The sequence below is a fragment of the Protopterus annectens genome, chromosome 17.part0, assembly GCF_019279795.1.
Source record: "Protopterus annectens isolate FY-2018-M chromosome 17.part0, PAN1.0, whole genome shotgun sequence".
Taxonomy (NCBI): Eukaryota; Metazoa; Chordata; order Ceratodontiformes; family Protopteridae; genus Protopterus; species Protopterus annectens.
Genome location: NC_056751.1, coordinates 399635630 through 399644476, shown reverse-complemented (window position 1 = coordinate 399644476; position 8847 = coordinate 399635630).

Sequence of the window (8847 nt, the reverse complement as noted above, 5' to 3'; positions counted from 1 at the left end):
TGGTTTCCATCCCAGAATTAGACATCTGCAGGTCATCATACTTAGTAACCTCCATTCTTCTATCTTGATTCATGCTCTTTAGTAATGCAATATCCTACATTATATATCATATGCTCAATGAAACTGTAAAACTTGTAGCTTGGGATCATGGCATAGAGGGATGAACCCTGATTCTAACTCAAATAACCCTGACTGTAACACAGATTGCTAGAGTGCAACAGCAGCTGACTTGAGTGTATGTTTGTATGTGAGAAATACAGAAGTGTGCCTGGTTTCTCTCAGGGATTAGGGTGTGCCTGCTTTAATCTCTCGGGGACTAGTGTGTGCCTGCTTTAATCTCTCAGGGACTAGGGAGTGCCTGTTTTACTTTTTCAGGGAAGGGTGGAAGATGAGGTTGGTGCATGATTAATTCATGGCCTCCAGTAAATACCAGGAATAATGGTAAGGAAAGCATCAAGAGTGACTAAGGGGGCACATCACAATGTAGAATTGGGTGATCCCTTTAGCACTGTGCTTGTCCACCTATCCATGCCACTCAGTGTGCGGGAGCACAAAGCGCATGTCTCACAATTCCTGTACCTCTTCCTGTCATACAACTTAACCTGTGGCTGGAAGACCATAGTCTGAAGGGATTAACTGGACCTAAGACCTTGAGAAACAGGAAGATCACCCAGCAATAGATGTTCAGTTTTCATGTTGGGGAAATATGGTGAAAGCTGTACTTGTGTTGTTTTGTCCCCATTATTCCCATCTTTGAGGAAGCACCTTATAGAATGTTACCTTATGCCATTTGTCTAAGACTATATATATATATATATATATATATATATATATGTATAAAATAGATGCACACACACATACACACTTTTGTGTATGCGTGATCCTCCTATACTGCTTCTAGTTCCTTCCCATCCAGATAACTTTTCCTTGGATAGAGAATGAAATTTAGCCTTATTCCCATGCAGCTGTTCATGAGATCTTAGATTCACACCCTGTTCCTCCCAGCTGTAGTACAGCAAACACTCATTTGCTCAAATACAGATCCCAGCTCATACAGGGATTATGTGCCATAAGGCCAGATGAAGCACATAATCACTCCTCCATATGTAGCAGCTGCTGCAGAGCCCCTATTGGGGGCTATAACTGGAAGAGCTTCAGTGGGTCCCATGTAAGAGCATTTTTATGCTTCAAAGAGATGACCAACATGCATGAGCAAGACACACGAAAGTACTAAAACACTAATTAGTAGTAATTTATTTAAGTATGTTAATCAAAACTAAATTTATTTTATTTAGGTATTTGTGTGCGCATGTACGTACTATTATGTTTGACTGAAAAAACAAAATGCTGAAAACACAAACTATTAAAGACATTTAATGAAGGAGGGCAAACACCCCTGTACCCCTGACAATTATGTATACCATCTCCAGGATTGCATAACAGTGAAGACATTTAATGAAGGAGGGCAAACACCCCTGTACCCCTGACAATTATGTATACCATCTCCAGGATTGCATAACAGTGAAAAACAGCAAGTTCCATTTTCAAAATTTTGTGTTTAACATTTTCTTATTTCAGTTAAATGGCATATAACCTTACTGGCAGAAAACAAGCTGTTAGATGGCAGCGGGCTTTCTCACCCTTCCTTGCTGTTCAAACAGGAGTACCATAAGGGTCCATACTTGGACAGCTCCTTTTCAACATTTTTACCAACAACCTACATTCATCCTCTCATCTGTAATACAATACGCAGATGACTCTACTCTCTTATCTGTCTCCAATACTATCTCTGAACTACACATACTAAAACAGAATTCCTTTATCTCTGTTGAAAAATGGCTCAGAAACAATCAACTAATCCTTAACCCTAAGAAAACTCATCTCCTTCTCTTCCTACCTCAGACAGTCTCTCACCTTAAATCCAACTTTTTTCTTTCCTTCCTAGATGGCACCACTATCTCCTTGGTGTAATAATTGATGAACAACTAAAATTTGACTTGCACATACAACAGATCACCCAAAAAACCCACCAAAGACTTGGACTACTTTATAGGAACAAAAAAATCCTTACTACTGCCACTAAATGCACTCTTGTGCAGGCATTTCTCTTACCTAGTCTTCTATATGCTTCCCTCATCCTTACCAATATTCAAACTACCTGAATCCAGAAACTGGAACAAACATACAACAAAATTGCCAAATTTATTCTAAACCAACCACACTCTTCGCATCACTGCCTCTCACTAAACTAACTTCGGTGGATGGAATTTCTGCACCTTCACCTACAATCACAACTTCACTCTACCTTTTCCATACAACAACCCCTCTACCTGCTCTGATCTCGCCTCTCTTGTTACTTTCTACTCCCCCCTCCCCCCCCCACAGCCTCTCTGGAGTGCTTCTCTCAGTTTATAAACCCAAAAGGAATATTGGCAAAGTACTTTACAAACACTCTGCCTCACCAAATTGGAACAAACTGCCTCTCCATATTAGATCCAACCTTTCCTTTCCCTCTTATAAAAAGGAGCTTAAATCCCACCTACTAAACTTGAAATTATGCCGTTGCCTTGACAACGCGTAATCTTAGTATGTCCTACTGTATAACCTGTTGCATCTCCTAATTTTCTTTCTATGTTAATAACTTCTGCTTAAACTAACCTCCTAAACCCTTAGCTGTAATACAGTAGCCTGACTATAGTCCCCTCCTTTCTCTCCCCCCTCCCATTCTTCACACTATTTATCTTTTCCCCCCACTTCCTATCAATGTTTATACATTGTCCTTCTTTTGAACAAAGATGATCTGTTTTGTTCTTACTCTACTATATAGTAAATTTCAGATAACTGCTATCCTAATGTTCATAATTTTTTCTTTTCTTTTTCTCTTTAAAATTAATTTTGTATTTACATTGTTATTTTTAATAGTTTTTTTTGTCCTGTGTGTTTATCTTTGCTTATGTTTGCTGGGGCTTTCTCCCCTTGGGTCCCAACTGAAAATGGGTTTCTTACGATCAATGCAATGCAAATAGTTAATAAACTTTTCTGTTTTACAATTATTTTGCATTGTGATTATTTAATATTTGTATATTGTCACTTTATCTTTACTTCTGTTTGCTGGGGCTTTTCCCCTTGGGTCTTCAGTGAAAATGGGTTTATTTGCAAACTCAGTTGGACTAACCCGGTTAACAAATGTGAAATAAATATATGCATATATGGCTCCTATCACTTCATCAAGTTTTCAGAAGCTTGAAATTCATAATGGTGAGATGATATGATAAAATTTCTGAAAACTTGAAGCTTTTGAATTGAGATGTGGTACAGTGAGGACTGGGAAATTTACAATTTTCCTCAATGTAGTGAGATCTCAGATTTGGTATGTATAATTTGCAGGGGGTGTAAAAAATAGATTTGTTTTTATGTTCGAGTTTTCTGAAATTTGATTATATCGTCATGCCGATATGAATTTCGAGTTTCTGAAAACTTGATAGTGACAGATCCAGATAGGATTCCTATCACTTAGTCAAACTTTTACAAGTTCGAACCTCATATGGTCGAGACCATAAGTTCGAATTTGTAAACGTTCGAGCGTTTGAATGGAAGTCTCCATAAGCGGAGGTTTCCATTTTGTTCAATGGGGTGCGATCTCGGAGTTGGTATATTTAAGTAGCGAGGTATGTGGGGGGGGGGTGCATGGAGGCTTGCCCCCTGCTTAAAACAGTTTATTTTGTTTCCTGTTGTTTTTTTTTTTTTTATCCATAGTCGAATTTTGTAACTTCGAAGATAATGGTTCGAACATTACGTGTTTGAAGTTATAAGACTTCGACTATGTGATATAGACCCATCCAGATATATATATATATATATATATATATATATATATATATATATATATATATATATATATATATATATATATATCTTAAGAAATGAACTTCGTGACAATAACAGCATTCAAAGAATAGTAAATCACACCAACAACTCTTGTAGTACTTTAGCACTTTCGTCTTATTTATTATCAAGACTTCTTCAGACAGATATGTTTCATAACTGTGAGCAACCATTTTCACTTCCTTTAAATACATTAGTTTTAGCAGGTCATTTAAATTAACAACAGTTCCTTTCCAATAGTAGTGTGCAGGGTGCTGTGTGCATTTTCATTAACATTACAATCGCAGTTATATAAGGTAAATTGGTCAGACAGTAATAGCCTTGTGGTGCTTTGTGCATACTAATAGGGATCATGTGCAAAATAAATAAATAAAAAATATGGGGGAACCGGGAAGGATGAGAGTCATGCTGTGATGATTCTAATATTAGCAACCAGATTGGTTCATCCCTGATGGGACAACCCAGAAATTACGTACAGTTACTTTGCGTAACTTAAGAGTCCTTGCCTATTGCTGCAGTGTGTTCTTTAATACGGTTACTCAGCTTTCTGTTCATTTTGCCAATATAGAAATTCCCGCAATGTTTGCAGAAAGCGCAGTAGACTACATTTTTTGTGTTGCAGTCATAGTGGTCATGTAGACTAACAGTTCTGTTGCAGAGCGGGAAGGTGACGTTGTTGTCTTTTCGTATGTGTACACAGGCGACACTTGCCGCAGTCAGACAATCGAGGTTCTGTCGATACTTCATTCTGTGGGGATGGGCTTTTATTCTTCTCGAACGCACCACCAAAAGAAGAGGTTCATTTGAAAAAGAAGTTCGGGGATGTCCCAAGTAACTTTGTCAGACCTTTTTCTCCTTCCAAGATGTCCAATTGAGGACCCATCTGATTACAAACATATTTGTGGACATTGGAAGGAGGAAACTTGCCACCCAGTCTGTGAATCCCTTTTCCAGGATTGGTGGGTACCTGGAGTGTCTGTGCTGTACGATCTCTTGGAACAGGTTGTCCACTAAATACTCTGGGTATTTCCTTTCTAAACAAGTTTCTGAGGTAAAAACCTTCCTTGATGAAAACCTCATCCCTAAAAATGAGTCTGGATAACTGGATGAATTGTCCTTTTACATGAAATGGGGATGCTGTCTGCTGAACTCTAGATAGTTATTCCGGAAAGTGGGCTTGCGGTAGATGTTGCAGTCAAACTGTCCACTTTCCGGGTCTATAGTGAGGTGGATATCCAGGAATTGAGTGGTGGTTCCGATATGTCCTACCATGAGGGTCAAGAAGTTCAGACTCTGGAAAAGGGTTTCCAGAAAATTGCTCAGAGAAAGTCTGTCCCCCTTCCAGACAAAAAAGACATAATCAATATAATGCCTGTGCATTATGGTGTTGTTGAACCCGGGCAGCGATTCAACCTTATCCATTTCCCAGGCACTGAGGACTAAGTTTGCATATGCCGGGGCAATTTTGAACCCCATGGCTACCCCTTTCTGTTGGTGGTAAATCTTCCCATTGAATTGAAAGAAGTTATTTCTTAATACTGCTTCTGTTAACCTGCGTACAGTATTAATCTTAGTCCCACTTAGGTTGGAGTGCCTGTTCAGGTACTGTCTGGTGAGGGTCAGTCCTTTGACATGGGGGGTGTTTGTGTAGAGTGCTTCTACATCTAGGGTGACCAGTAAATATTCCCCTCCATCCAGCCTTAGTTTGGAGATGTCATTTAGAAAAGCCCAGTAGACGTTGGTGTAGTATTTGCTGTTTTGTACAATAGGGTTGAGGATGTTGTCCACGTATTGCGAAATCCTTTCTGTTTTTGTCCTTCTGTTTGATACCACATGGCGGAAAGGTGGATTTTTAGGGTTTTTGTGAACCTTGGGGATTCCAAACAATTTTCCAAGGCTAGGTGTCATGATCTGCATGAAGTCTTTTTCATCTTGAGAGATCTCATCTCTGAGGTACAGTTCCAATACTAGGTTGTCAATTTGTTTAAAGTTTTGTTGTACCTGGTTGATGTTGTAGAACTGGTTATCCATGAGGGATGCTTCAAGTGTTTGGATATATCTCTCCTGCTCCATCACTACTATCCCGGATCCCTTGTCAGCCTTCATGATTCGTAGAGATTTGTCCTGACTCAGTTCCTTCCAAGCCTGTCTTTCTTCCCTGTTCAGGTTGTACCACTTTGCTGTGGGCTTATCAGAAAGGAGTTTCCTGATATCCCTTTCGCAGGTACTCGCAAAGAGGCTCAGTGTGTTGGAGAGTGCAGGAGTGTACAGGCTCTTCATGGTAAGGGGTCTGTCGTTATCCTCAGAGCTTTCCTCATCTTCTTCCTCTTCATGTTGTTGTATATCTAATTTTAGTTGTAACTTTCTCAGGTAGCACTTGAGGTCCAGGATAACATCCGCCATGTTGGCTGTCTGCGCTGGGATGAAAGAAAAGCCTTTCTTCAATACCTCATGATGGCTTTCCGAGAAAACTCGTGTGATGAGGTTAAAGATGTCACCTACCCCCACTGGATACCTCAAGTCAGTGCTATCAGGTGCTGGTATCAGTGAATGGGGGGGGGTGATCAGTGTGGTCCATCCCAGTAATACTACTACTGTATCCCGTTCCCTCTCCTCCTTCCCCTGGGATTGTTGTTCCCCCTCCTTCCCTCAATATTGTTGGTGTTGTGGTTCCAGTTTCATTCATTATCCCCAGGTCTGAACATGGTATAAGTCCTGGTTCTGTTTGTGAGTCCTACTGAAGATAAACATTGTTGTTGCCACTTGTGTCATCATTGGAAGACTTGCCGTTTATTGGTGGGGTCTGACAAACCCCTCCTTGATTGATCGCACTGTCTGGTATCCTGTGGTTTGTGTTGTTGTTGTCCTCATTGTTGTCATGGTGGTCACATTCACTGGCATCATGATCTCCATGTGTCGGCTGATTCTGGAGAGGCATTTGTGGTCTTGGTTGTCCCCTAGGAGGAGTATGTACACTACTCCCTGCTAGTGGGATGGATGTTATGAGGAGTCTATCCACCTCGGGTGTGTTAGAACCATTTGTGGGTTCTTGTAATTCTATCATAGGCCTTAGGTCGAACGAAGTATCGACAGAACCTGGAATGTCTGACTGCGGCAAGTGTGTCGCCTGTGTACACATAGGAAAAGACAACGTCACCTTCCCACACTGCAACAGAACTGTCCTTCTACATGACCACTGTGACTGTAACACAAAAAATGCAGTCTACTGCACCTTCTGCGAACATTGCAGGAATTTCTATATTGGCAAAACGAACAGAAAGCTGAGTAACCATTTTAAAGAACACACTGCAGCAATACACAAACAGAACAGTTTGAATGTCTTGGCTAAACACAGTGCTATTTGCTCAAACTTCACAGGATTCAGATTCACAGCATTGGAAAAAATAACAGAGTTTGTAGGGGACATGGACACATTCCTGCAAGGCCAGGAATTAAAATGGCAGATAGAACTGAGAGCTGATGTCTATCCATGTCTCAGTGAAACACTGAACATTAAATTTGCACTTAAATGGTATAGAGATTGAAATGTGATAGGGGTTGAAAGTTTAACAATTGTGAAAGCAGATTTAATGTGTTCCCTCTCTCCCTTACTCAACGTAAGCCTGGACATCAAATGTGTGCTTAGAAGGTATAGAGATTGAAATGTGATAGAGTTTGAAGAATTGTGCAAGTGGATTTAATGTGTTTATGGATTTACAACTGTGCAAGTGAAAATAATGTGTTTCCTCTCTCTCTCTCTGACTTTTACCTCCCCCCACCCCCTACACACATGCTCCCAGTCACCAGGCTAGCTCCCACTGACCCCACCAACAACCCCCCCTGGTCTCACTTTTCACGCAGCCTTTCAAGGGGGTGGTACAATCCGAACCAGCCCATGGGTGGTGCAATCCACACTGACCAAGTCTTCTGGGACTCTCTGTTATTTATATTCTCCTATCCATCAAACCCCGGCTCCACACTCCGTGTTATGGGTGGCTCACAAACAGCCCCCCCCTCAAGTCCACACTACATTCCTCCCACTCCCCCCCTCAGGTGGCATGCCCACAAATTTCATTACCACACACTGATACCCGAGCATAGTAGGACTCTCTACCTGACTCCTACACCTTCTTCCGTGCTCTTCTTTACTTACCTTTGGAGGCATGGACTCATAAGTTATGCAAAGTAGTACATAATTCCTGGTTTGTCCCATCAGGGATGAACCAATCTGGGTGTTAATATTAGAATTATCACAGCATGACTCTCATCCTTCCCGGTTCCCCCATATTTTTTAATATTTTTTTTTCTGCTTTTGCACACAATCCCTTTTTGCACACGATCCCTATTAGTATACACATGGCACCACAAGGCTATTACTGTTTGACCAATTTACCTTATGTAACTGTGATTGTAATGTTAATGAAAATGCACACAGCACCTTGCCTGTTCACACTTTATTATTGGAAAGGAACTGTTGTTAATTTAAATGGCCTGCTAGAACTAATGTATTTAAAGGAAGTGAAAATGGTTGCTCACAGTTATGAAACATGTCTGTCTGAAGAAGTCTTGATAATAAATAAGACAAAAGCGCTAAAGTACTACAAGAGTTGTTGGTGTGATTTACTATTCTTTGAATGCTGTTATTGTCACGAAGTTCATTTATTAGTTAAAATTTCTTCTCTTCGTTCATTTTTTGAGTGTGGTTAATTTTAGTTTTATATATATATATATATATCGATAGTATACATAGATCTACTTTATATTGTCGAAAAAAACACTTTTGTGAAATTCACAATGTTGAGAACACTTTTCCAAAACGGCATGCTGTTGAACACCCTGAACATCACAATTTCACTCCAGGAAATGAACCACTGGGCCACCATGGTGAACTTTATCCTTTTCTCTGCTTTAGTGTCATCTTGGATTTGGTATAGTTAGTTAAGAGGTTGTCGTGGCAAAGCC